This window comes from Lolium perenne, chromosome 3 (genome assembly GCF_019359855.2).
Source record: "Lolium perenne isolate Kyuss_39 chromosome 3, Kyuss_2.0, whole genome shotgun sequence".
NCBI lineage: Eukaryota > Viridiplantae > Streptophyta > Magnoliopsida > Poales > Poaceae > Lolium > Lolium perenne.
In genome coordinates this window covers 73,852,345-73,866,709 of record NC_067246.2, presented here as the reverse complement: position 1 = coordinate 73,866,709, position 14,365 = coordinate 73,852,345, and the positions used below count along the sequence as shown (strand labels likewise).

The window sequence follows — 14,365 nt, the reverse complement described above, 5'->3', positions numbered from 1 at the left end:
GAGAGGGAGAACCCGGCGTGAGATGAATGCGCGGATGATATCATCGGAACAGATGTCGGTATCTTTGTTAAGCTGTTCCATAAACCGGACAATCCGGTTGGTTTCGACATGCGTGTTCCCGGGATTATTCCTCCAGTTGGCCCGCGAAGACGTTCCGGGAAGATAAGCCGGCAGGTTGATAAAATCAGCAGCGCCCTTATTCTTCACATAAAAGGTCTGTTGCCATGCCCGGCATGACTCCAAACCGGAAAACTTGTAGAAGGGGATCCCCTGGCTTGCGGTAACGATGCAAGCACCGCATTGAACCGGAGGTTTGGGCTTGGGGAGATTTTTGTCTTGGATCGAGTTGATCCGAAGACTGAAGAAGCGAGCAAAAGCTTCGATGGTGGGGAGAAGGCCGACGTAGGCCTCCATGAAAGAAACGAAACAAGAAAGGTAGAAAATGGCGTTGCCGGGAAGGTGGTGAGGTTGGAGTTCGTAAAAATCTAGAAATTGGCGGAAGAATTTCGACGCCGGTAAGCCAAAGCCGCGCTCAAAATGAGCGGCAAAGACTACGTACTCCCCGACCTCGGGCGCGGGCTCCAGCTCGTTGCCAGGAATCCGGCAGGACACATGTGCCGGTATCCTACGGGAGCGGTACAACCAATCAATCTCCGGTTGCTTCATGTCGGAGCCCTTCCAGGCTCCGCTGGTGTACGCGGCCAGGTTCACGCCGGAACCTTGGCCGGAACTGCTAGCCTCCTGGCCTCTTCCGGTATCAGCTTCTGGTGCGGAGGAGGTGGCATCCATCTGGGCTAGATCTGCGTCAAGCCCGTAAGATTCTGAGGGTCCGGATTGTTCTTCCCCCAAGGAGATCTCAGGGGAATTTCTAAGTTGGGCTCCGCCGGAAAAGACCCCACCGGTTTCCTCGGAAGACATTTTCAGATTAAGTGTTGAAGTGGCTACAAACGATTTTCTCGCAAACTACTTTGCCCCGAAGATCTACGAAGGGAAGAAAAACGAAAAGAAATGGGAATAAATATCCTAATGCGCCAGATAAGAATAGCAAGGGCAGAAGAATGTGAGATCTGCGGGCCTAACCTGAGGGCGGCGGAGACCTTGAAGTTCGACGGAGCCGACGAGCCGTCGGAGCTCGGAGAGAAGGCGGTCGATGGCGGCGAACGGAGAGGAGGAAGGAGATGCCGTGGTGATTCTCTGGGCCGAAGAAGGAGAACACCTCGGTGGATCTTGACAAGGACCGACGGGCGAGCTCAGCGGTGCTTTCTCGCGAGGGGTCGCCGGAGAGCTTGGGCACAAATGGCGACGGAGAGCGTCAGCGAGAGGAGCTCGAGCGGCGAAGTGCGCTGGAAGCAATGGAAATGAATTGAAGAGCTTGGGGGCGATGGGGAACCGCCGCACCCTTAAATAGGGAAGAGATTCATGGGTCGGAAACCGCTAGGCCTGTGGCGCTTCGCCTCGTGGGCCGCCATGTGACACGGCGATGCACGCGCCACAGGAGGAGGCCACATGCAGGACCATAAGGATCGCGAGTGGAGCATTGATTGCGCGCAGAAGCCGAAGGATGTGACGCCTGACACTGGCTCATCAGGCACAGTGCGCATGTCTCTGACAGGCACAAGTTTCAGGATATTCTCGATCTCGTCGAGGTGAGCTTTAAAGACAAAGAAGCCGGCAAAGAGAAGCCAGAGATGTTCTTTGAAGATAGTTTGGGAGTGTAAGTTCGGCAAGAAGCCGAGTGTGTTCAACTAGAAACCGGAAGGATTAATCCGGTACGTTTCGAGGAGGAACCTGGCATGGCTTGTCGGAAAGATTCCACCAAGCTATACCAGCTTCGGGGACTAATGTTGGGGGATGGCCCCCGGTAGGCCAAGACTATGGCAAACTCGCCATGTTTGGGCAAGGCTAAACCGGGTCACAGAGTGATTCGGTATCTTTTAAGTTCGGTTTACCAAAGGTGGTGCAAACCGGTATCGCCAGAGGGGTATACCGGAGTGCAGGTTCTAAGAGGCTATGCGGCTAAGTCAGAAGATACCGGAATAAGGTACCGGTGTACCGGAACCAAGGGTCACTGTAGCCTATCGGCACTCTAGTCAAAGATTCCCTCGGGAGCAAGAGGACAAGGATGAGCGAAACAAATCAGCTTTAAACGAAGCCCTGAGCCAAAGCAAGATGACGCCACTAAAGATACCGGAGGAGGTCACGGCTCCTTGATTAAAGTCATAACTGGTGCCAATAGAGCTAAAGTAGCTTTGTAAAGTAGTTTGTCTAGTCAAAGATGTCATTAGGGTTTCTTCCCTTGTAAGCCACCCTCTCCTCTATATAAGGAGAGGGAGTACACCCCTACGCGGGACGGATGACAACCTTGCAGTAGAGAAGTAGAGCTTGTACTGTTCTTCTTCAACCTCTCGCCAAGGCCAAGTTCATCAATAAAGATACCGGTATTCCACCCGAAATCCATCCTTGTGAAAAACCCTCCCCCGAATCCTCTAGCGCACATTCGATCCCAACTTAAGCCATCCCATGGCATCTGTCTGTTCACCACGACGACATCGCTTCCTCCTCCCGGCGGGCATGGTCATACAAGGCCCAGGCCTCCTCCTCCATCACGGAGGTGCTAATGGCCGCTTGGAGTTGCGGCCACTTCGCTTCCTCCTCCGCCGCCGAGATGATGAGGGCGGCGCGGAGGTCGGGGTCCTCTTCCGAGGTCTCCGGCTTGGGCAGCAGCGGCAGCGACGCCGATTCCGCCAATGCTACGCCGCCGCGGGGGCCTCTCCGATGTGGAGGCCGCCACAGTTTCCTTCGGCGGCCCGCATCGCCGGCGGCTGCTGGCTTCCCCGTCGTTGGCTCCGGGAGCGAACCATCGCTTCTAGGCCATGGCGGCGGTTGCGCTCGGTGAGTGGGCCGTGGAGTGGGGAGTGGACTGGAGGGACAGATCCCTCCAGTCCACATTTAACAAGCCTCCCCGGTCACCGACAGGTGGGCCCAAGGGAGACGAGCAGGCCAACAGCCAGACGCGACCGGACGCCGCGTGCAATCCGCGCCCACGCAAACCTGGCCCAGATTTGGTCCGGGTTTGCGTCGTTTTGGACGCCGCGGCCATCCGAATTTGCGGTGCTTCGCCGCGTTGGGCCGCGTATTTGTCCGGCTGGACCCATCCGGACGCGCGGGATGGGTCGCCATGTTTGAGATGCCCTGATGCTCCCGTCGAAAGAGAAAGAATTAGATTTTTTTTGAGCTTGGAGAAAGAATTAGATGTGTTGCACGTTAGCTATTGGGTTGGATGAAAAATTATCTACTCTTGGGCTTGGCCAGAATGAGTGCCACGCCTAATTAGAGCATCTCTAACAGAGCCCGTAAATCCCACCGGAACCGAACTTTTCCGGCGGATTTACAGGTTCGGGCCAAAACTGGTGCCGATCAGTGACCGAAAAACTGGGCCGGCCCGAATACGGAGTTCGGGGGCCCGAGAAACTCACCGCACGGCCCCTATTAAAAGGGTTCGCGGAGGGGAGTTCGATTCGGAAACCCTACTCCCCTCCCGCCGCCGCAAAAACCCTCCGCTCCGACGAGCAATTTCGGGCCCTTGGACGCTGGTCCGCCGCTACGGCCACCACCCCGCCGTCCGAAATGACGCGTGTAAGACGCGTGGGTAGGGGCGGTGGCCGATCGGGGGGCGGAAGGTCAAGTCGCCGTCCGCCGGGCAGAGTCTGAGAGCGCCAGGCAGTCGCGCTCCGACGCCGCATGGAAGCGTGCCGACCGCAAGTGGGCGGAGCTAATGCCACGCCGCCTTCAAGCTCGCGCGGAGGCGGCTACGGCTGCGGCTGCGTATGCGGAGGGGGAAGCGGAGGCGCCTCCCGTTGCCGGCGCGTGCAGCCCGCCGCTGCCACCGTTGCCCCCGCACGGCGACGATGATGACGATGGACCGCCTCTCCTCTGCGGGAGCACCTCCGGCACGGCGGCCATCAAGGTGGCGGCGCTCGTCGTCGCCTAGCAACCGCCGGCGACCAAAAACCCTCCGCCGACGCCCCAGTGACATTATAGTCTCCGGTACCTAAATTTCTAGGCTAATTAGGTCCGTAGTACGTAATGCAGGTCCAATGCGGATGTATTTTGGCACTATTATTGTAAATTATGAACGATTATAAGCTTGATCAGATGAAATCAACTCCAATCACGAAAAACGATTTCCGCGATGTTTGATTTTCGCGAGTTCAGTTTCTGTTTCACGAGTTCGATTTGGTTTCTGTTCTGCGCCGTGCCTAAATGCACTCTCATTTCGTTTTTCAGGAGACTGAACTCAGTTTATTCGGTTTCGGTGCTCTTAAAAGAAATTTGTAGTTTTGGACCAAGTTTGGCCTCCATGACCCTCGAAATTTGTAGTTTTGGACCCAGTTTGGCCTCCATGACCCTCCGCCAGTGCTTGCGGGTATGACCTAGTCCATGATTCTGCCTGCTCACCCCAACAAATGGGTCCGAGCTGTCATTACGATGAGCAATTCAATCTCAATTGACGTTTTCTGCAATTAAATCTTTGTCCTGCCGTTGTGCTTGGTGGATGAAGTCAGCTCGGCTATCTGTTTCGGAAGTTCAGTACCCAGTGCTGGACTGCTGAGAAACATTTCCTGTCTATTGCAGCAGATTTTGCTTGCCATCCGCGTTCTCACTGCGAAATGTCGCCGCTCAAGCAAGCTATGAAGAAACATTCGTGTTTTATCTGACGGCCATTCAGGTCTACACTTCTGATTTAAATAGATTCGTTCGTCTTTCGTATGGTGGCATCAGACAACAAAATAATACAGGTCAAATCTGCGGTAATAGATGTTGCCGCTTAGAATATTAACACTGTCAGATTCATTATATGTAACCAGGGACTGAGACTATACTACAGAATAGATCTGTTTCCGCAGAGAAACGCTCGACAAAAGTACGAAACAAAAAAAAAGTAAACAGAGATGATAAAATCATGGATTGTTTGTGTGGCGAGTTACTAATGAAGCACCTCCACTGGTAAAGAAGGCGCTATCAGCGAAACTCCCAGACATCGCTGTCGGCCTCCCATGAATCAGAAGAACAGCTAAGCGAGTTAATCCGGGATTATGGAGGCCATGGACGAACATCATCATCAAAATACTAAAAACCAAAGAATAGCAGAGATTGAAAATGTTCAAGAACCAATCCGACACCCAGCAACAGAAGATGGAGGGTGAGACACGGTGGAGGCTCTAGATCGGTCTACGCCCGCAACGGAACCAGCACGGCACGAGATTGAATCCGCCCGGTTCTCTCGAAGGCGATGATGCACATCACAGTATTGCGAAACAAAATCGAAAGGAGAAAAACGAAAGTAAAAACGAGAACGAGGAGAAGAAGCAAGCGGCGCCGCTAAAACGTCAGAACACAGCAAGAACGATGCACAAGGGGATCTAGGTTTAGGTTTCCTCCATTGCGGCGGCGAGAGCGAGGGGCGATGGGAGAACTGGCACCGCGACTGGCTCATATAAAGGGGAGAAGGCAGGCCGTCGCTGCGCCGTGGCCCTGCTTCGCGAGGAGGGCACTTAAACGGGCCGCAGTCTGAGCCCTAGCTAGCCCAGAGGGCTGGTTGCCAGCTTATTGTCTTAACGTGGGCTGCCGTAAGGACGAAGTGCCGCTTTCTTCCTCGGCATCGTTATCGGGCTTAAGGGCATTGAACTCACAGGACAGGTGGGGTGACTTGTCGCGCGCAGCCCACATCTTCCCTCTGCTTGTGTCTTTATTATTTTTTAACAAGGCAAAAAGTCACCCTCAAAAACAACAAAAACAAGGCAAAAAGTTTGTTATTTTATTGAATCAGGAGGAGTTTTTAGAAGTTTTACAACCCAAGACTTGACAAAAAGATCAAGGCCAACATCTTGTCCAGCATTCCAATACACAAACTACAAGCCTACTCTCGTGGTAAAAAACTACACCGCCCTGTAGCTTTGGCGAGGCTCCACCTCCTCTTTGATCTTCTCCATAAGTTACATGTACTAACGGATTTGTTTCAGAAATCCTGACTATTTATTTCCTTCCAAATCTTTCAAGAGACTAGCATCGCAATCGACGCCGCAACTTTCCTTGATTGCCCTCTTTTGTGGATCACCTTAACTCGCCATTCTTTGACTGTGTTAATGGTATGCCAACCCCTCGGGTCGATGCCATAGAGGCCAAGCCATTCCTTCAAGGAGAAACAAACCTTGACAATGAACCAGCACTAGAATAGAAGATGAGCGGCCCACTCTTGTTGTTGGTTACAAAGCTTGCAAAACCGACAATTTTTGAATTCCTCTTTAATCTAGCTTATCTACCGTCCAAACTATTAGATAATCAACCAAGAAAAAGTCTTGCACTTGAGAGGTTCGCATGGTTTCCAAACCAAGGCATCAGATAGCTTCTAAGTTCTTTTGTACGCCGATCTTGCCAAGTAGGAACCATCATTGGTTAGCTTTCACATGATGCTATCCGAGGTGTCCTCATTCAATTGTGCATTGACAAGCAACTCCCAAAGCTTGTAGAACCGGAAGATGTGATCAACGGAGAGTACATTTTGGGTGTTGATTTAGGAAATCCAAAAATCATCTTCCAAAGCTTTGCGAAAAGCGTGCATTTTTTTCTTCTATGAGAGCCCAAAGATTAGTGGAGCAATGTCTTTAGGTCGCATACCCTCAAGCAAGCTTGAGTCTCCGCTGCATCCAACATTCGGGCCTCAGCTCACTGATTTCAAAAAGTTAGGTCAGGTCCAGAGACTGTTGAACCCGGGCCTCAGCTCACCGATTTTTTCCAAGGATATTCTCCACGGGGTGTTGTTCCTGTTCTATCTGAATGTGTAGACTTTCTTGACAGGCACAGTTTGTTTTATGACAGCCACCCGTTGTGTACTTCTGTACGTATGGGTTGAATACCTCGACCGGCCGACCGGTACAAGGTACTCCCGTCTAAAGTCTGAACATTGCCATTATTTTCTCAATCCAACACCAACCTGCTGCATTCTCACAGAATGACGAGACTTGTATCCGCCGGCTCAGAAAAAGACGGGCGATGATCTACAGATGTACGTGTCAAATTCTGAAAGCAGTGTCAGCGCGCGATGCAAATCCACTTGATCTGAATATCTGACGCCGTTCTTGTCATGTAAAACATTTGGTCGACGGGCAAGAAACGTGTGACGACCTGAACTGTTGTTCCTGGCAGCTGGAGCGTCGCATTCCAAGAGAACAGGTGTTCAGATTGTATATCACTGGTGAAGCGACATTGATTTTGACGCAGACCGAATGTAGATCATGATCATTGACCTCTCATGATATAGTACCCAGAGTTTTCTCCGCAAAAAAAAATAACTGAAAGAGCCTAAGAGGCATCTGAAAATGAATATGCGTGTCTCCTTTTCTTATGTTCTGTTTGGCTATCCAAACTGATGTTACTGCCATTGAAAGTCCAACGGATTGGATTCTTCTTCGTAGCACAGAAAAGAAGAGAAGAGAAATGGGATTCTTGAGTGCAAGTACTACTCGCACTTCTTTTTTGCAGGAATACAGGTACTACTACCTGAAGTGGGAGAACCAATAGATGCAGGATTATGCTGTTGGATACCTGTCTGGACTGTACTAGCTTTTGGTTCCTTCGCGTCTAACTTAGCGTGAACAATACTGTCTCACACCCCATCCTCTACGGATTTAGACGTTGCTCCTACCTTTGTTACCCACAGGAGGCAGATAAACTGAAGATAGATGGCATAGGTGTGTCCTGTCCATGAACTTTATTGCTTGCGGAATATCCATGTCCACTTTTGTTGGAATGATTGATTGTCAAGCCCAGTTTCTTAAGAACAAAGATGATGGACATGTAGGATAAACAGATAAACTAGGTCCCAATTTAAAAACAAAAGTTTAAAGCAGAAAAAAACACAAATAAAAAACATCAAAACTATTCTAGAAAATTATAATTTGACAAAACTTCACATATAATTTAAAAGAATTGAAGAAAAACCATGGTGAATGTTCTTAATTATTTGTATGCTCACTAAAGTTCAGCATTTCTTTTTGTAGAATGCTTCAACTTTTATATATATTTTTCATAATTTCCTATATGTTAGACAACATCCATTTTAAACAGTGAACTATGGTGCCAAGTCTGATTTGAACCCTGCGCCATGAACAGTTCATATTAAATATTAAACTATCTAAAACAATTTAACATTGACCCTAGTCCATTTTTATACAGTGGTTTATGTTTTTGGTGATTTATAATGTGAAAAACCATATATAAATGGCAATGCTAAGAATTCATAATGTGCCAAATTTCATGTGAAACATCAAAATTCTGAAATATCAAAATGTAAAACCAACCTAAATAATTGGATAATATTTTCATATTTACAATGGGAATTTCATGTTGTGAATACGAATACAAACAAAAAAGGGGGAAATGACATAGGAGGTTTTTTCCATCACAATTAATCCTACTAGATGATTTCCCGCGCCTTGCTGCGGGAACGTAACAATGTATGCATGAAATACCTTTAATGTATGCCAATCAATAATTACACAACTGATAGAAAAGATTAAATTGGAAAATAATGTAATAACTTCACGAACCAGCAAATTGGCAAGCACCTGCATGGCAGAAGCAACATCAGTATACCCGAACGGCAGGTTCGGGTAGCTACCTGTAAACTAAACAAAAAAAAAAGCAACATCAGTATGTAATGATGCAATCTAGGATATCAAAATTTAATGTTGAGCAACATCGAGGTGAATAGGTATGCATCAGACACGGATGAGTTGCATAAATGAGTGTGGATAAAAGTAACAGACTACCTGATCACACACACCGAAGAAAAGGATAAAAAATAGATGTGCAAATGTACAGCTTGACCACGAGCTTGGAGTGCACCATGGACACTACTGGACATGCCAGCCGGGAAGCAGATACCTTTTGCAGCCCAGCAGTGTGCTACCGGCCCTAATACTAACGATAGAAGTGCCACCGATGATGTTTTTTACCACCAGCACGATTGGCCTTGTAATGGGCCGTCCCCAAGCCAATACATGAGTAGTAAACCACCGGACGCGAGGATTCATAGCACAATGACCATGACAGTGGAAGCTGTCGATCAAAGCGGAGCCCAGACAAACTCGGCTCTCTTGCTTGATCCATAGCACAATGACCACGGCAGCGGACGCCGTTCTTGTCATGTAAAACATTTGGTCGACGGGCAAGAAATGTGTGACGACCTGAACTGTTGTTCCTGGCAGCTGGAGCGTCGCATTCCAAGAGAACAGGTGTTCAGATTGTATATCACTGGTGAAGCGACATTGATTTTGACGCAGACCGAATGTAGATCATGATCATTGACCTCTCATGATATAGTACCCAGAGTTTTCTCCGCAAAAAAATAACTGAAAGAGCCTAAGAGGCATCTGAAAATGAATATGCGTGTCTCCTTTTCTTATGTTCTGTTTGGCTATCCAAACTGATGTTACTGCCATTGAAAGTCCAACGGATTGGATTCTTCTTCGTAGCACAGAAAAGAAGAGAAGAGAAATGGGATTCTTGAGTGCAAGTACTACTCGCACTTCTTTTTTGCAGGAATACAGGTACTACTACCTGAAGTGGGAGAACCAATAGATGCAGGATTATGCTGTTGGATACCTGTCTGCACTGTACTAGCTTTTGGTTCCTTCGCGTCTAACTTAGCGTGAACAATACTGTCTCACACCCCATCCTCTTCGGATTTAGACGTTGCTCCTACCTTTGTTACCCACAGGAGGCAGATAAACTGAAGATAGATGGCATAGGTGTGTCCTGTCCATGAACTTTATTGCTTGCGGAATATCCATGTCCACTTTTGTTGGAATGATTGATTGTCAAGCCCAGTTTCTTAAGAACAAAGATGATGGACATGTAGGATAAACAGATAAACTAGGTCCCAATTTAAAAACAAAAGTTTAAAGCAGAAAAAAACACAAATAAAAAACATCAAAACTATTCTAGAAAATTATAATTTGACAAAACTTCACATATAATTTAAAAGAATTGAAGAAAAACCATGGTGAATGTTCTTAATTATTTGTGTGCTCACTAAAGTTCAGCATTTCTTTTTGTAGAATGCTTCAACTTTTATATATATTTTTCATAATTTCCTATATGTTAGACAACATCCATTTTAAACAGTGAACTATGGTGCCAAGTCTGATTTGAACCCTGCGCCATGAACAGTTCATATTAAATATTAAACTATCTAAAACAATTTAACATTGACCCTAGTCCATTTTTATACAGTGGTTTATGTTTTTGGTGATTTATAATGTGAAAAACCATATATAAATGGCAATGCTAAGAATTCATAATGTGCCAAATTTCATGTGAAACATCAAAATTCTGAAATATCAAAATGTAAAACCAACCTAAATAATTGGATAATATTTTCATATTTACAATGGGAATTTCATGTTGTGAATACGAATACAAACAAAAAAGGGGGAAATGACATAGGAGGTTTTTTCCATCACAATTAATCCTACTAGATGATTTCCCGCACCTTGCTGCGGGAACGTAACAATGTATGCATGAAATACCTTTAATGTATGCCAATCAATAATTACACAACTGATAGAAAAGATTAAATTGGAAAATAATGTAATAACTTCACGAACCAGCAAATTGGCAAGCACCTGCATGGCAGAAGCAACATCAGTATACCCGAACGGCAGGTTCGGGTAGCTACCTGTAAACTAAACAAAAAAAAAGCAACATCAGTATGTAATGATGCAATCTAGGATATCAAAATTTAATGTTGAGCAACATCGAGGTGAATAGGTATGCATCAGACACGGATGAGTTGCATAAATGAGTGTGGATAAAAGTAACAGACTACCTGATCACACACACCGAAGAAAAGGATAAAAAATAGATGTGCAAATGTACAGCTTGACCACGAGCTTGGAGTGCACCATGGACACTACTGGACATGCCAGCCGGGAAGCAGATACCTTTTGCAGCCCAGCAGTGTGCTACCGGCCCTAATACTAACGATAGAAGTGCCACCGATGATGTTTTTTACCACCAGCACGATTGGCCTTGTAATGCGCCGTCCCCAAGCCAATACATGAGTAGTAAACCACCGGACGCGAGGATTCATAGCACAATGACCATGACAGTGGAAGCTGTCGATCAAAGCGGAGCCCAGACAAACTCGGCTCTCTTGCTTGATCCATAGCACAATGACCACGGCAGCGGAAGCTGTCGGTCAAATCGGAGCCCGGAAAAACTCTGCTCTCTTGGTTGAGAAGACGGGAGGACCATGGGAATGGAAGGCGAGGGCAGATTCTGTCGCTAGTCAAAAAAGAGAGCAGCTTCTATATACTCCGTATAACAATCTCATCGGTTCTCCTGGGAAGATGAAAGGAAGAAAATTCATCAATGCGTGTATCGAAATGGAAATGAATAAATGAGCGGTAATTCAGAAGTTGGAGCAGCACTGCCGTGAGAAGATGTGACGCCGTGAAGGAAATAGCTACAGAGAAAATTGGATACAAAACGCGTTGACTCTTCGGAAACAAATCTGGTGGGCTTCACTGGATGACGTGGCATACAACTAAACTGAAATAAACGGAACCGGTGACGTGGCATGCTTGCATGTTGAGAGAATTCAACTTAGTGGGTTGCTCCTATTTAGATATTATAGATAACACCCAACAACACACCTCTGATAAGTTCTTTTTTTTAGATTCCGGTAAGTTCTTTATGGGAAGTACTTCTTGTGGTTCTTCTAATTATTGAAATCATCATTTTCAGTAGGCCATTGTCTATAGGTACAGTAGAAGAAAAGCACAAGACGGTTGACGAACCCTTGTGTTAGGAAATTAGCACACTCAAATGTGATCTAAAAATGTGCCACGGAATAAGATGTAAACTTCAACACCACTCATGCACTAACTCCACGGATCGTTGCTCTATCACAGAAGGAAACATATGCATCAAACATGTATGGAGGAACACATTATGTCCCAACAGAGGACAAGTCATGGGTGCTCTCAGCACACAGATAGCTGATTTCTGCGAGTAGGAGGACAAGTCTCAGCACATAGATGCAACAACAAGCAAATCAACACAGATGGTCACCAATATTTTTTACGTGGAAAACTTCTCAAGGTGAGAGGAAAAACCACGAGCCAAAGCCATCCAAATTTTCTTCCACTATATGTAATGGGGATACAACAACTTCTTCTCTAGAGAGCGCTGGAGGATCTTAGACATCAAGATACAAGCAGATATTGGATGCCAACATCAAGATTTGGGGCACAAGAGCTAGGGATTGGAGAAATCTCACCAAAGATGGTAGAACCACAGCTTGAAGGAGACAAGGATGAAGATTTGGGTTTCACAACCTTGTGGCAAGGCCCGACGCTTGGTATAGCTTCTTACTTCAAATTTCACTCTTTCCATTCTCTCTTGGTTTTCTTCTCCAATGGAGGCTATCCTAGATTTTTGTCACTCCACCTAGTGGTGGTTGGATGCATGGGAGTTTAAGCATCCCCCTTCCCTCATGTGAAATGTCCAAAATGACCCTTGGTTATAACCCTAATTGTTAGTGGGCTGATGTCTACGCACGCTTCTATTCCTGTAGACAGTGTTGGGCCTCCAAGAGCAGAGGTTTGTAGAACAGCAGCAAGTTTCCCTTAAGTGAATCACCCAAGGTTTATCGAACTAAGGGAGGTAGAGGTCAAAGATATCCCTCTCAAACAACCCTGCAATTAAGATACAAGAAATCTCTTGTGTCCCCAACACACCTAATACACTTGTCAGATGTATATGTGCACTAGTTCGGCGAAGAGATAGTGAAATACAAGTAATATGGATGATTATAAGTAGTAATTGTAATCTGAAATAAAAATGGCAGCAAGCAAACATGTAGCAGAACTTGTTGGAAACGGTGTTTCAATGCTTAGAAACAATGCCTAGGGATCATACTTTCACTAGTGGACACTCTCAACATTGATCACATAACTGAATAAATAAATACTACTCTCAAACACTCTCTTGTTGGATAACAAACACCATTCATTGTGTAGGGCTGCAAAAGCACACCTCAAGACGGAGTAAACAAGCTCCACAACGTCATAAAGGAATCACACACGATGTGCACACTGTCACCATCACACCGTGGAGAGTGAATCCAGAGTTCATATTAAAGTAACCTCTAGAGTGCATAATAGACAAGAGCAACATCTACATATTCAACTAGATTACAAAGCTCATGATCACATAAAGATCACACCATGGGAGAGAGAGATGAACCACACCGGTAGAGCCCTCAGCCTCGGGGGAGAACTACTCCCTCCTCATCATGGGAGTCAGCAGCGGCGATGAAGATGGCGGTGGTGTCGATGGAGATGACTCCGGGGGCAATTCCCCGTCCCGGTGGCGTGCCGGAACAGAGATTCTGTCCCCCGAACTTGGCTTCGCGATGGCGGCGGCTACGTAACTTTTCGTGGAATATGACTGATCGTCCTAGGGTTTTTACTTCTGGAAGAATATATAGGCAGAAGGGTGATACGTCTCCAACGTATCTATAATTTCTGATGTTCCATGCTTGTTTTATGACAATACCTACATGTTTTGTTCACACTTTATGATGATTTTATGCATTTTCCAGAACTAACCTATTAACGAGATGCCGAAGTGTCAGTTCCTGTTTTCTGCTATTTTTGGTTTCAGAAATCCTAGTAAGGAAATATTCTCGGAATTGGACGAAATCAACGCCCAATATCTTATATTTCAAGGAAGCTTCCAGAGCACCGAAGAGGGGCCAGAGGAGAGGCCCAGGGCCACCACACGTGGTGGCAGCGCGGCCAAGAGGGGGGGCCGCGCCCCCTATTGTGTGGAGCCCCCGTGGCCCCTCCGACTCCGCCTCTTTGCCTATAAGATGCCTCCTGACCTAAAACATCGACACCGATTGATGAAACTCCAGAAAACCTTCCAGAGCCGCCGCCATCGCGAAGCCAAGATTCGGGGGACAGAAGTCTCTGTTCCGGCATGCCGCTGGGACGAGGAAGTGCCCCCGGAAGGCATCTCCATCGACATCACCGCCATCTTCATCACCGCTGCTGTCTCCCATGAGGAGGGAGTAGTTCTCCATCGAGGCTAAGGGCTGTACCGGTAGCTATGTGGTTAATCTCTCTCCCATGTACTTCAATACAATGATCTCATGAGCTGCCTTACATGCTTGAGATTCATATGATGAGCTTTGTATCACTATTAATCTATGTGCTACTCTAGTGATGTTATTAAAGTACTCTATTCCGCCTCCATGATGTAATGGTGACAGTGTGTGCATCATGTAGTACTT

The 14,365-nt window shown here is 46.8% G+C and overlaps 1 non-coding gene across 1 annotated transcript; it reads right to left on the bottom strand.

Annotated features, from left to right (window-relative positions):
• Window positions 1-4,970: 4,970 nt before the first annotated feature.
• Window positions 4,971-5,095, bottom strand: LOC127346317 (small nucleolar RNA snoR83). Its single transcript, XR_007879484.1, has one exon. It is a non-coding gene; the product is annotated as a small nucleolar RNA snoR83 (small nucleolar RNA).
• Between the last annotated feature and the right edge of the window lie 9,270 nt (window positions 5,096-14,365).